A 15,759-nucleotide genomic window follows, 5' to 3' on the forward strand; every position below is an offset into this window, starting at 1 on the left:
TATATGCAAATTCATATTAATTTAAAGATGCGGAAGAGATTAACAGATAGAGAGAAAAATGCTACAAAGTTGATAACACCAAACTGTTACACAAAAGAAATATATGAGAGACTTGATATCATTTAACTGATACGAATGTTTCCATATCAATGTAACAGTACACATACATCATTTTATGAAAAATTCGAGTTTCACATTCATAACAAAACCTTGTAAGTAGAATTTGATATTCCAAATTCACCACGAATAAAAATAAAGCGATCCTCACTTAGGGGTTTTGTCAAAAAATCTGCCAATTGATTGTCGGTGTTTATTAATTCAAGAATAATATCCATTTTGAACATGATCTCTTAAAAACTAGTGTCAAATTTCAACATGCTTTATTCGTGAGTGTTGAATCTGATTTTTGGTTAGATTGATGCCAATAGTATTATCACATTTAATAGGGTTGTGATCATAATACAAATCAAAGTCCTCCAATTGATGTGCTCATAGGTTGCTTAATTTATGTGCTCTGAATTTCAATTGATTTTTCATCCTTGTGTAGCTTAATTGATGTGCTCATAGGTGTTCCGGCTATTTTTAAATCATACATACCAAACTTTTTGAATAATTTCTTTATGTACTTGGCTTGGTTGATGTAAATTCGTTCCTAAATTGTTTGATTTGAAGCCCAAGGGATGTGCAAAACTATTTTTCTATTTTAAAACAATTCATTACGTGAGGAAAGGCCATTTTATCAATTTAGTCATTTCTCTGAAATTTATTATATATTGGTAAATGCTTAGTTCTTCTGAAAAGTTTGAGTAGTGGATTTCAAATATGCTAAAAACCCTCTTAAATTGTGTGAATTTGAAATCTGTCAAATTGACAACTCCAATAAAGTTGAAGCACAGTTTTCCAGGTCATAAAGTTTAACGTGACAACACTCTTATAATAACTTTTAAAACACAACTATCATGTGAAACTTATCAGGTTGAAACCCTCTAATATAGACTCACTAGTCAATTTCTGTGGAAGTGACAACTCATATAAAGTTGATGCACATTTTTCACGTCATAAAGGTTGACATGACAACACTTTTACAACAATTTAAACCATACAACTCTCATGTGTAGTTTACTATAACAACAAGTCATTGTCAGTATGTCGGATTGCGAAGACATGAGTAATCGTGTCCATCTCCATTTTATGCATTATGTATGTTGGAACTACTTTTCCTAGTGACCGCTATAAGTATCATACCATACCAGACCTACCTGTTTATAGAAAAACTAAGAGATATCATCATGACATATATAGTGATTGATCTATATTCAGCAATGGGTCATCAGTGGATTGCAGATGGAGATGAATTCGAATACCCATTAAATCCAAATTTGCATTACTTACATCACACTGTCAATACCATGACAACTGAGTGGGAATTTCACATAACTCGAGCAAACGCTCTTGTTGAGCTATGCCGTGAAGTTCATATTAAATTTCCTTGACAATTAGCCATGCGTATACCAATTGACACTCCATAGTTGTTGCAAAGGGCATTGCATCGTATTCGCGACGAAGTGAATTACATGACTCAACGTTTGCAAAGGCCCGAACTTCGGAAGACCGCGAATGGCTGTGTCGAAGATAGGTTAATGGATGATGCGCACCAATATGTCTCTTGGAGCATGGATGCTATGTATCAATCTGACATTGAGATATCAGATGATGATGATAATGAATGAAATTGTTTTCGATGTATGACCGAATGATTTCTCTTGCAATGGCTTTGTAATGCTTACCCACGAGTTATCAATAAAAGGAGAATTTACAATGTCAAACAAACTGTCTATATTGTTTCCAATTACAACTTCAAGTATGGTTTCACTTAAAATGCATAACATTATCTGTCTTACATTATTGTAAAGATCATCATATGGCATATGCCCCTTCTAATGCCCCTTGTAATCGTTTATCATTTTATTTTCTAATTTACATCCATAATTGACAAATTAAATTAGTCTATACTTTCATGGGATATGTGGGTGTTCAGCAGAGCTCATATGTTTGCTCGTTGTAATGTAAACAATTTATTTTTGCTTCCCTGAAATTGATTATGGAACATTATTTCAAAAATGAATATACCAACCTGACATTGTGATACTAATTAATAATGATGATAATGAATGAACTTGGTTCGATGTATGACGAAAAGATATAAGATACACTGTATTGGCTATCCACGAGTTACCAATGCAAAGAGAAATGTACAGGTCGTGTTTACATGTGTGCACACATAAATGTAGACTTTTCATAAACTTAAGCTTCATAAAACAGTAACGCATAGTGCAATGGACGTTTAATAATGTAGTTGAACAACAACAGTGCCTTACACACTAACAACATAGACCCGATACAACACACACACATCTTGAAAAAGACCACATAGATGTTTGATTTGTCATTCCTCATCTGACATGTAGTAGTCAGAGAGATATTTTTCATTGTTTAAGACATTATTTCGCTCCGTCACAGTCAATTCTCTATTGCTTGCTTCCGCCATTTCGGTGGCTAGTTGAAGCATGAAATGTCGACATCTCTGTAGCAACATTCTGTTGTTCTCCTTTTTAATTCTGTTAACTGCTTGCTCATAGTCACCCATATTTCGTCTAGGCATGTTCAATGAACGACGATGAGGTACCTGTGTCCCTAAGTTACGTAGATCATTAAACAAGCTCTCTTGCCCCGTTACCCCGAACACCCATTCTGCCCGAATACCAGCGTAATAATCCTTCGGGCTAGATTATTTTTCAGTCATGTAGTCATAACTAAATGGAGGTAGTAGCCACACTTTTGGAAGGCTTCGACGGTGCGAACTGCCTGCACCCTTTGAAGACATTTCTCGTATACATGAAAATTAAATTAAATAGGTGGGTTGTAAATAACTATTGAGATGGGTTGGAAAATGATCGTAGTTGGGGTACTGCTATTTATAGACATGCAGATGAGATGTCATGGTTACGATAATTCAGATGAGGGGTTACTGTGGAAGAACACACACTCGTGATATTATTTTAATGTATTCATTTGATGTAACCCTTCGAAATTGTTGTTGGTGACTTTTTGTAGTTTGTATACCCGTGATATTGTTGTAGTTCGTATTCTTCCGTTGTCAGCTTATGTATGCCATTTAGTGAATTTCTTTGTTAGGACATGAAAACTTGTGTAGGTCTATGACTCATTTACCAGTGGAGATCCCATTATTGATTAGTCAGCATCAAGCCAATACGATATGGCGTTAGGCACTATGAAATATTTAACTTGTTCACGATATTTGCATACTGCACAAATACTGGAGTTGTTACGCAATATAAGGTCAAACTGTATTCAAATTCAAATTTCAATTGTAATATTTCGAAAGATAAAATGCTATAATGATTCGTGACTTGTCAACATGCAATGACTTATCAAGTCGTGCAAAATTACTTAGTGACACAGTGACTTTTAACAGACTGAATAAATTCAACCCCTTACGAGTTGGTCAAGTTCACATGGGCACAGTAAACGTCGAACACCTGTGTTCTTTTTTGCTATAATGAGTACTCACTTCGAAGTGACAATACCGCAGGCATAAAATTGTGTTTACAAGAAATTATAAATTCAATCATAAAATCAAACGGATGAGGGTAGAAGATAAAATGCTACAATAGTTTGTGACTTGTCAACATGCAGTGACTTGTCAAGTCGTGCATGGATCCGTCCAAAATGACTCACTGATGCAGTGACTTGTAATAGACTTAATAAATTCATCACACTACGAATTTGTCAAGTTCACTGTTCACATAGGCACAGTGAACTTCGTACACATGCTTGCTTTTTTCATACAATGAGTAGTTATTTCGATGTGATGATATCGCCATCAGAAAATGGTGTTTCCAAGAAATTATAAATTCAATAGTGGTTCGTGACTTGTCAACATGCATTAACTTGTCAAGTAGTGCAGTTATCTGTCCATATGACTCAGTGATGCAGTGTCTTTAACAAACTTAATAAATAATCAAAATAGTTATAGTGGCGTTTCAGACACCCCGCATTCCACAATGACATGCTCCATAGACATGGCTATTGTAACTTCGGACGAAGTTATGTTTCTTTGTTACAGTGAGTAGTCACATCGAACATGCGAGTGAGTTATGTTTCCCAAAATTATAGTTTCCTTTCTAACACCCCCCCCCCAATTTTTATTAAATTCACAAAGTCACATGGCAACAATGACTTTGGACAGAGGCGTTAATTTTCTTTGTTTCTTCCTTATAGTGACAACTCGTCTGTTGTTAGTATATGCAGATGGCTTGCCATGTCATATGACTTTGTGCAACGAATTTTCTTTTCTTTGTTTTTTCCTTACAGTGATAACTCATCTCTTGTTGGTATATGTGGGATTGTCATGTCATATAACTTTCTGCAGAGGCATTTATTTTCTTTGCTTTTTCCTTACAATGTCTTTCTCATCGTCGTGTTGGAATATGGGATGTGTGTCATGTCATCATTTCTAAGTGACATTAAAACGAGCACATGACAATGACGTTCATAAACAACTATACAAAGGAGTGAAGGTCAAGACACACGCTTATAACTTAGTTCGCCCTCCTTTATTGTCGTTGATTTCTTTAAAAAAAATCACACGGCTACACGATTCATGGGAGGGAGTGGGAATCGCAGAGGTGGTAGGAACTTATAAATAGGTGAGAGTTCAAGAGGAGGAGAGGGAATAGAAAAGGGACGTAGCGATGCTGAAGACGAAACAACAAAACCTTTTTTAGATTATGCTTGTGGTGATCGTGATAGGTTTGGGAAGCGACATTTTATGATGCCCAAGTATTATCTAGTTCAAGGAGATTCATGTATGGATCCATCTGACAATCAAACAGGATATGGTTTAATTGACGCTGCTCTTCTCAAGTGGTCCGCACTATTTATAGAGCAAGTACAAATGGAAACCTTTAGTCGGGAAAATCGACTTAAGGTGCCGAAAGCACGCTCTGTTGAGATCCAAAAGGAAGATCCTGATAATGTTGATCGATTATGTGAAAGACTACAACGTGAGATTTCTCAAATACGCCGTAGGTTAGCCCGCGATATGCAACTATATATAATTAGGAAGGATGCCCAGAAGAACGGAACAGAGCCAAATGTTGCGTCTATCAAGGCTATCATAAAGGATCCTGCACTTGTCTCTGACCCTGAGCTTTCGTATTATTCGAACTCTGAGATTGCCGATTTAAGCACTAATTAGGTGTTTATGTTTGTACTAAATTATATCAGGTTCTTCAAAATTATGTAGTGTGTGTGTTAAACTAAGTCTTTCGGTAATGAGTTTGTCATATTTTTCGTCTAATATTTGTCTATGTAACTGTTAAGTGTTCTAATCGTAGCTTTATGAGTAATGTAATCTAAAACCCCTCATTCTCTCTCTCTCTCTCTCTCTCTCTCTCTCTCTCTCTCTCACACACACACACACACACATTTTCATACATACATACACTGATCAATATGTTGTACATAATAATAATAATAATAATAATAATAATAATAATATTATTATTATTATTATTATTATTATTATTATTATTATTATTATTATTCTTTCATTTGTGGGTTATCTCTCTTGCAATGGCGAGTCAAACACATTGCAAGTCAAACAGACATTTCTGTGTTCAATAATCCTATAAATGTGTTCCTCAAAACACATTTTGTATACATGTGTTCTGTGTTCCAAATTCGGTGCAGATTTATGAGTAATGTTCTATGTTCTGTGATATTATGAACTTATTGTAGAACATCCAAAAATATAGATTAATTCTTGTATGGACTTTTAACATACTTTATATATGTATAATAAACCAACCATGACTATGTCAGGATTTGAATTACAAACAATGAACTGGAAAAAAAAAAAAAAAAAACAGAGAATGGAAATTAAGCAAGGAATGGTAAAACAATTAAATAGTGATCTGAAAAAGAATTACAATGATTAAGCAAGGAACAATTAATGCTGGGGAAAAAAATTAGTGAATGGTAAAAACTCCACAAAGTTCACACATAATCATTCCGTGAGGGAGTAAAGAGAGGTCTCTCCATAGAATTAGGAGAATAACGTGTCATACTGAAGGGAAATTATGACTGATTTAATTTAGTTGTACCATAAATCAAAGCACACAGTGAAAACCCAAACCTAGATGGAACCACAACACTCACTAAAGTTCACTAGAAAGAGGGGGAAAAAAGAAAAAAAATAAGCTACTAAGATGCTTCGATTTGAAGGTCAAGCTGAAGCTCAAGCTTGTATATCGTATTATCCTTATCATGAACACCAGTCTGACTCATGTAAAAACACAACAAAACATAATTCACTTTAAAACGTGACAATGCCATACAATAGTGTTCACTCTACTTATACTTCTACCTCAACTTCTAACTTGCATATATATATATATATATATATATATATTATTACATCATAAGTAATAATGCACCAATTACAAGCAACACGAACAACACAAATTCCATTTTTTGCATCTTTGCGCTCTAAATTCGAAGTTGTTTTGTCATACATATTTGTTGTTCGGTCATAGCTCGAAGTTATTCGGTCATACATCGAAGTTGTTCAGCGCCAGTTGGCAGTTCTCCTTCTACTTGTCTTGGAATTTCATGACCTCCAGATTGTGAATTCATAGGCAAGCACCATCTAATAAAACTACCACAATTATTACAAGAGTAGAATAACTTGTTTTTGTTTCAATCGGTCTTAGAAATTGGAATACTGGCCTTTTTATTACATCTAGGACCATTTTTGTTCAAATATGTCAACTGATCTGAGCTACTTCCATTGACACTTGAACTTGACATCTAAAAAAACAAGTTATCCTCATTAAACTATACAAATTAAGATTTCAATTTAAATGATCACAACGAAAATAACACTGACGACAACAACAGACTCAAAATGAACATAAAAGAATGAACATAATAGTTCATGGCCACGCAAATGAACATAACAGAATGACAATCATAACAGAATCAAAAATAAAAATACATAACAATGAATCAAAATCATTTCAGAATCAGATTTATAACATAACCCATCTAAAACTAACTAAGGATTAAGCACTAGAAGCCCTACAAAACAAAATCACAATCATAAAAAACATAACTAAAAATCACTAAAATTAAGAACAAAAAAATCCATTTCACAATGAACAACCAAGAAATGTTGAAATGAAATAGAAGAACTCATTCCCAATAAGCAAACTAATCGGACAAACCAAAAATCCATTTAACATTACACAACTTTTAAACCCATACTAATCAAAATAGCCAAAAATCCAGGAACAGGGCTCTTAAGGTAAATCTACTAATCTAGTTGTTAATTTCTTCATTGAACCTAAAAGTTTTGTTATGAAATGAATCAACTAGGCAATGCAAAGTGTATTGGCATTCTCTATCTTATTTACCAAAAATATAAACAAATAACTACTATAATCCCGTTTGGTGCAACTTTAAACTAATAATCTAAACTTGGAAGTTAAAAACATACCCTCCCCTATATCCCAATAATCTAAACGTCGAACTTTTTTTCAATAGGAGGGGGAAAATGAACAAAATATAAGATTTTTTTTTTCTTTTTTTTTTAAGAAATCCCTTCTCTTTTCTGTTGCCTAAGAGCCAAACAGACCCAGTCACCTTTGTCGAGCTCAAGGTGAAGGAAATCAAGAATGGCAGGCTAGCCATGTTCTCAATGTTTAGGTTCTTTGTCCAAGCTATTGTCACTGGTAAAGGCCCACTTGAGAACCTGTTGTACCACCTTGACAATCCTGTGGCTAATAATGCTTGGGTCTATGCCACCAAGTTTGTACCCGAATCATAAATTCATGATAATATCATTGATCTTGTGTTGTGTTAATGTATGATAATGGGTTGTTCTTTCTTTCTTTCTTTCTTTCTCTTTTTTTTTTTTTCTTTCCTGGGTACATTTTATAGTTACCACTTTGTTGGATTGAAAGGTTCAGACGGCTTACCTTGTGCAATTATGTAATTTGGAAATTTACAATTACCAATGCACAAGAAATGTTGAAATCAAACACAAGAATTCATTCCCAAGAAGCAAACTAATCAAACAAAGAAAAACCCATTTAACATTACAGAATTTGTAATTCAAGGCAATAAACACTTGGTTTAGGACTAGAAGATTTGGTTCAAGAATTTCATCGAGTAGGTGGTAGGTAAGGTAAAGTTTACTCAATTCCCAAATCAAAAGGCCATAATCGAACATTCAAATTGTTTATCAGATTGTCAAAAGCCCTAATTCTCACATTTCACAACATTTATCAGATTGTCCAAATCCCTAAATCCTCGTTCAAACAAAAAAAAACCAAAAAATACAAAGCCCTAAATCCGAAGCCCTAATATATATAAGGGCTAATATATATATACAAGATACATATATACATACAAGATACATATATACTCAATATACAAATATATATATATATATATATACACAGATATACATATATATATACCAAATTACCTCTTAAGTCGTCCTTCGTCGAATGAGATGGAAATCCAGAGAGAGTCGGGAGTCGGGCGTCGAAGTCAAGGGAAAGACTGAGTATGGCGTCGAAGTGAAGGGGAGGAGCCGAGGGAGTCGGCGTTGGAGTTAAAGGGAGGAGCTCTCTCTCGTGATAGAGGTCAGAGATGTGTATCATCTGAATAAGGCGATTTTGAATTCTAAAATCTGTAGTTGAAATTGCATCTTCAACATGCAATTTCAAGCCACATCAGCAAGTCATTGTCCACATAGACTTCAAACTTAGACTTCAAATCTATCCACGCAGACTTGAAATCGCATTTTCAACATGCAACTTCAAGTTAAAATTGCATTTTGAAAATGCAATTTCAGTTTGAAAGGGCATGTTCAAGATGCGATTTCAAAACTGGGTTACTTTTCCAAATAGTTTGAAAAGTGGATCAATTCTCTAAATAGTTTTTTTAGAATATTTAAAAAAAAAAAAAAAACTCAACATCCTTGAGGCTTCTTTACGTTTTGAAAATTATATTTTTCTGAAGATTTAAATTTTTATTATGATTTAATAAAAAAATTATTAGATGAATACAGAAAATGGGTAAAGAATTATAAAAATTTATTTAATACTAATACATATATTATTATATTATTAAACATTTAAATAATGTTATGGTACACAAGCTTTTGTGGCGTTAATTATCGCAAATATTATAATTAGATCATTTTCAATCATAACTAAAAAAATAGTTAGAATTAAACACCGCATAAGGCATAACTAAATACCTTTTAAATTATAACTAAAATAATGTTATTATCAGTAGTTATAACTAATATTATAATAGGTCATAATCAAAGACCACGACTGGAGCATATAAAATTTTGTTAAAAAATAAATTATTTATCAATTTTATATATGTAAACACGGGTAAAATAAGTATTTCAAAAATTAATTTCTTGTGTTAATTTTTTTTATTAATTAACTAACGAAAAGATTAAATTACATATAATTTTTGTATTAAAGATAAACTTCAATGTCATTGTAATTTACCCAAAAAAAAACCAATATGGTGTTGGGAAATTCTTCGATGACAGCTTTTTGTTTTTCATTTCATGGTTACTACCCAAGTTTGTTGGTTGGTGCCTCATTAATTTACCTGTTCTTTTCTCCAACGTTTTTCTTTGGAGGTGGAGCTTAAAGTCAATGGGTAATTACATGTGGAAGAAAAAAAAATTATAAAGATATATAAAATAAAAATAAAAAAGATCAGGCGCTCTAAATTAAGGGTTCTAATAGCTCTAATTGGTATGTGAGTTCCATATGATGTGATGTTTTGGTCTTAGTTTTTTTGTTTCTTTTTTTTTTTTTTGAATTTTCACATCATTAATGCTCTTTTATAATTCTCAAATTAAAAGAATGTATCATTTCTAAAGTTATAAATTGTAAATGTATATGAAATAAGGTACCAATAAAAAATTATGAGGGATAAATATTGTATGAGCACAGAAATAATCTTATCGTATAATCCTGTTTATCAAGTTTACACTCCTTCAAACATAGCCGTTCTACTCCCTGAAAACACAAACCTGAGCTAGCCGGCGAGGGTATGCCAGAAACCTCTCCGATGCCTAAGTCAACAAAATAAACAATAGACACAAAAACTCTATGTATTTGAGAGTCAGAATTGTGATACCTGTACATAGGTCCTGTCATAAGCTTTTGTAGATTCCGCCTGGCACCATCCTAGTAGGACTCCAACTCTCTTTATAAGAGTCCTCCTAGAAATCACACTCCCAAGGATAATGCCTATCCTGATAACTCCTTACCCACTGCTAACCAAGTGAGATAGTTGCAACTTTTACCTCAGCTGGCACAAGACTTAACCATGCTCACACAGCTCGGTGCTACTTTAGGCAACACTGTCAGTCTTGACTTTGAGATGACGCCCTGCAGAGCTATCCTTTAGCTCGGTCCTCATTCCACTAATACCTCGGTCCAGGATAGCCAGGTCATGCCACTGGTAGCCCACCTCTGACCGGCTTGACGCAGATGATCTAGGACCCTACTACATAAGTAATTACTTCACACCGTAGTTCAGCCCAAATATAAAATACGAAATGTCTTCTTGGCCTTATAGCGCGGCCCATCCTCCAAAAAAGACTCGTCCTTGCTCAGCCTAATTTGTTCACAAATTACCCTCTCAATTGCCCCTTAATTCCATCTGCATAGCATGATTGGGATTACTGTTTCAAAGCTGAGCTAAATTTCTAAAATTCAACCGAGCTCAATATTGCCCGGTTTTACAATTTGTTCAGTCCGAAAACATCTTGTCAGTTGCTCTGCACGTTGCTCCACTACTCTAGCACGTCTGAAACATCATTTATTCCTTTGGACGCGTGGCATGCCCTCATTGGTCAAGTACCCCTATTACAATTGTCTCGTACTGTCTGAAATTTGAACAGTCCTGCCCATTTTGCTTTAGACTATAAAGCCTCACTTTTTCGAAAGGCCACTACTATTCATCTTCCCTCCCTTGCTTTCTGAGTTCCACACTTGTATCTCCTGTGCTACAGTCCCAACCTAAGTAACTACATCACCCGCTCCGCTCGCCTCTTTGCTGGTGCTCTTCTTGATTGGATTTCGTCTTCACGCTTTAAATTTGTAAGTCTCGAACGCCTCTTTCTCCTTTTTGCTAATGTTCTTTGGTTATTTACCTCTAAAGACCAGCACTTCAACACCATATATGCTTGTTAGATTTACTAGAGTTTGAACAAATATCATAAACCCAAAACCACATGCTCAAGCCTAAAAACATATTGGCTGGATTTTAAACCAGTCTAGAACATGATTTTAAATCCAAAATCGCTCTGTGACTAAAATAGGAACCTGTTTGCGACCTTTAGGCTTGCACCTGACCGAACTAAAAATGCTTTGGCCAACAACCGAGCTATAATCCTTGAGCCGGTCCTATTCTTGGGCCGAACTAGGAATAGCTTGTGACCTACCTATAGCCGAGCTAGGCTTATTTTGCATTGACTATTTACTTAGCCCGATCCATTAGCTGGGCATAACACTTTTTATTTCCACTTTGTAGACTTTGACTAGGTTGGCCAGACACACCCTTGCACTTTGTCTCAAGGCGGTTTTTGCTCAATCGAGCCAACCAAGGTCATATCAGCACCGAGCTAAGCCGCCGTGTACAATTTTAACATAGCAATTTTTTAAGTTTAATGGGTAAATTCTGATTTCTGGTGGACTCCCCTGGAGCCATGGCCGAATTTCAAAGAGACTACCACATTTTAGACGACGTCCACCTTTCCTTAGCCGAGCTAGACACCACACCATGGGGCAAATCAGGCTTTGTTCTCTTCACCATGGTGTCCATTGTAGAGGGGGACTTTGGTTCCCCATCCAACCCTTGATCTGTAAATTCATTAGACATACCAGGCTATACCCCACTCAATTATCAACCAACACCTATAGGATCATTAACGGGATTGTCGAGCTAAATCGTCGCCTTGGTCTCAACCTCTGTTTGGCTGAGCTATTCCATCAATATTCACTCAGCCAGAATGACGATGTCTGGGTTTATTATCTTAGAGTCAGGAGAGGCCGAGAAAAAATTATAAAGAAAACACTAGACAAAGGCTTGAACGATGATGACTTTCTCTGGATGTCAGGCAATTTTGAAGACCAAGAAGCCCAAATACCGGGCTATAATATAAACTGGAATAAAGGAACAACTGGTAAGAGCAATCTAGTTTAATTTTTTTTGTTATCTAAACAACCATCATGCTAACCATTGTGATTGTCCCTTGTGCAGATTTGAACCGGCTTAAATCCAACTACGCCTACGCCAACCAGGCCGCACTATGAGCCGTTCTCCGATACTGCAACTATGATTGGACCGAGCTTCTAAATTTTGAGCCGACCTATCGATATAGCGGTAAGAGAAAAAGCAAAATCACAGACTTCTTGCTTGAGTCTTCACAAGAACCGGATCCCAGCTTGCCTCAGATCAACCTCATTCCCCTCACCGAAGAGCAAGAAATGGCTAAAAGGAGGGCTGTGCGAGCTCTTATCACCAAACAAACTTTCACCACAATCCAAACCGAACAAGCTTCCTCCAGTCAACCGCGTGAGACCGTGGTCGCCCTTCCAACCTCAAGGGGAACCACGCCTTGACCAAGTAAGCGCAAGCGCACCTCGTCGACCGAGCCACAACATTTGGTGAATGAAGAAGAGACTGCGCTTCCTGACCTTGTAGTGCTAAACCCAGAACCTACCCGACCTAACCGAGCGAGCTCTTCGGAATGGGCACTAGCAATGTATTACAAGAATCGGGCTGTGTCCACCAAGGACTCAATGGTTGCTGAGAAGGACCACATGCTCGAGTTCAACCTTTCCAAAAGCCTTTGTCAGCCAGCTGACATGGAGCACCATGATCATTTGACCAAACTAAAGGCAATTCGGTCAGCTTCGAAGTCCATGGTGCTGGTAAGCCCTCTACTTGGTAGCTTAAGTCTATTAATTTGCTCGATTTGCAGCCTAACACCCCTTCATTTAAATCGCAGGCACTGCAAAAAAACCACATAGTGCACAAATGTGTGCTTGAACTGCGTAAGACAGCGCGGTCTGCCATAACTAATTCCAACCCCAAGGTGGCCAAGCTAAAAGAACTAAAGAAAAAACTAGCAGTGGCGGTTGCGGAGAATGAACAACTGGCCAAGCTAGTTAGCACGGTCGAGGCTGATAAACAAAAAGCCAATCACTTTGTATGGCCCTTCCCAATTAGGTCCTAACTTGCCATCTCCAAGTACCAAAGTGTTGCCCATTACTTTGGGCAGTACCCAATCTCTAATCTTGAAATACCTTAGGTGCACTGTTTTATTGTATTTTCTGGACAACTCTTGTTGATATGAGGCTATGTGTACCAATGCCTTTCTCTTCTTTCTTCTGCAAGGTCAAGTTTTAGGGCTATGGCCTCATTATTCAAGTTTGGATCAAATTTTTCGCTTCTTATAGTGGGGAGGCCCACTTCCAGTAGGATTACTGCCTCCATGCCATAAGCCAAAGAAAAAGGTGTTTTGCCAGTTGACCGCCAAGGTGTGGTACAGTAGGCCCATAAAACATGGGGAAGCTCCTCAGCCTACTTGCATTTTGCTCTTTCTAGCCTCTTTTTAAGACCGTCTAAGAGTACTTTGTTAGAAGCCTCAACCTGGTCATTAGCTTGGGGGTACGCCAGTGTAGAGTTGTAGAATTCTATCTTGTATTCTTCGCAAAAGCCCCTAAAGATTTTGCCATCAAACCGAGTGCCGTTGTCGAATATTAAAGCCTTGGGTATGCCGAACCGCGTTATGATGTTCTGCCAGACGAACTTCTTGACGTCTTTTTCTTTTATGGATGCGAATGCTTCTACCTCCACTCACTTTGTAAAGTAGTCTGTTACTACGAGAAAGAAATTTCCATTGCCTGGTGCGGTTGGGAGTGGTCCCACTATATTACGGCCCCACATTGCAAAGGGCCACAGGTTAGTTAAAGGTAGGAGCTCTCTGGCCGATTGATGTATTTGATGTACGAACTTCTGACATTTCTCACACTTCTTGACATATTTCTCTACGTCTTCTTGCATGTACGGCCACTAGTACCCTTGTGAAATTGCCCAGTAGGCCAGTGATGTTCCCTCTTTGTAGCTTCTGCAAATGCCTTTTTGTATTTCGAACAAAAATGCCTCGACCTTGCTGGGATGGACACACTTCAAGTAAGGTCCTGTGAAGGATTTTTTATATAATGCTAGTGATGGGGAGAGCCAAAATCATTGTGACTTTGCTCTAATTTTGTTGGCTTTTTTCTTTTCTTTAGGTAAGATGCCATCTTTTAAAAACACTATGATGGGATCCATCCATGAAGGGCCTAGATCGGCGCAACATGCTTCAGCTGCTTCCGGCTCTTCGATACTTGGTTTGGGTAGGAAGTCAATTAACAATGGGAGTGGGATAGACATATCTGTCATTGACGCGAAACTGGCCAGCTCATCTACTTTACCATTTTCCTCTCGACCGATTTGCTTTATCCGAACCACTTCAAATTTCATGATCTCCTTTCTGACCAACTCTTGGTACTTGGCCATTCTATTATCTTTTACTTCGTAATCGCCTGAAATTTGGTTGACTACCAGTTGGGAATCACTGTATACCATCAGCTGGGTTGCCTTCATGTGAAATGTCGACTTCAAACTCGCTAATAATACTTCATACTTAGCTTCGTTGTTGGATGTTGGAAAGCCAAGGTTGATTGCCTGTTCAATGGTTAGGCCTTCTAGTAAGATAAGAACTATGCCGAGTCCTGCACCGTTTTTATTGGAGGCTCCATCAACGAAGAGCTTCTATATCTCTCCTATAAATAACTTCCAACAAATGGAGGGGTCTGATGACGCCTTAGGATTAGGGGCTTCGCCGCCGACACTATTTTCTTCAAAGTTGATGGTCGTCGTTATGATCTGGTCCTCACTGTTTAGGACTGGACTTTCAGCCGGGTGTTTGCTTGTCGTACTGCAGGTTGTTCATTCTTCCATTTCAAAAAGGTTGAACGGTTTGTTATGCAGTTGAGTGCCCTACTGTAGGGGCTGCGCTATCCCTGTGGCACCTTCCCTCCTCTCCCCAGTTAATTCGATCAGGCAAACCTGATGGCTTCCTGGGGGCAAATTCAGCCATGAAGTCTGCTAAAGCTTGTGCTTTTATTGCAGTTCTTGGCCAAAACTTAATGTCGAACTGCCCTAACTCAACTGCCCATTTCAAAATTCGTCCAGAGAAATCCACCCTCTCAAACAAGGCTTTTAATGGGAAGGCCGTTAAAATAATCACAGTGTGGGCATGGAAGTAGTGTGACAATTTTCTGGAAGCCATCATTAAAGCTAAGGCCAACTTCTCCAATGGCAGGTACCTTGTTTTGGCACCCAACAATGTCTTACTAGCATAAAAGATATGCAGGGCAGATGTTGTATTCCCTCAGCCCGTACCAACACTGCACTAACTGCATGCTGGGAAACTGCTAAGTACAAAAAGAGTTCCTCCCCTGGTATTGGGGTTACCAATAACGGTGGGGAGGTCATGTATTCTTTCAGGCTTTCTAGAGCACAGTCACACTCGTCATTGCACTCGTCATCCCACTCAAACTTGGCCTTCAGTGC

The sequence above is a fragment of the Camellia sinensis genome, chromosome 2 (genome assembly GCF_055761805.1).
Source record: "Camellia sinensis isolate YWXY chromosome 2, ASM5576180v1, whole genome shotgun sequence".
Taxonomy (NCBI): domain Eukaryota; kingdom Viridiplantae; phylum Streptophyta; class Magnoliopsida; order Ericales; family Theaceae; genus Camellia; species Camellia sinensis.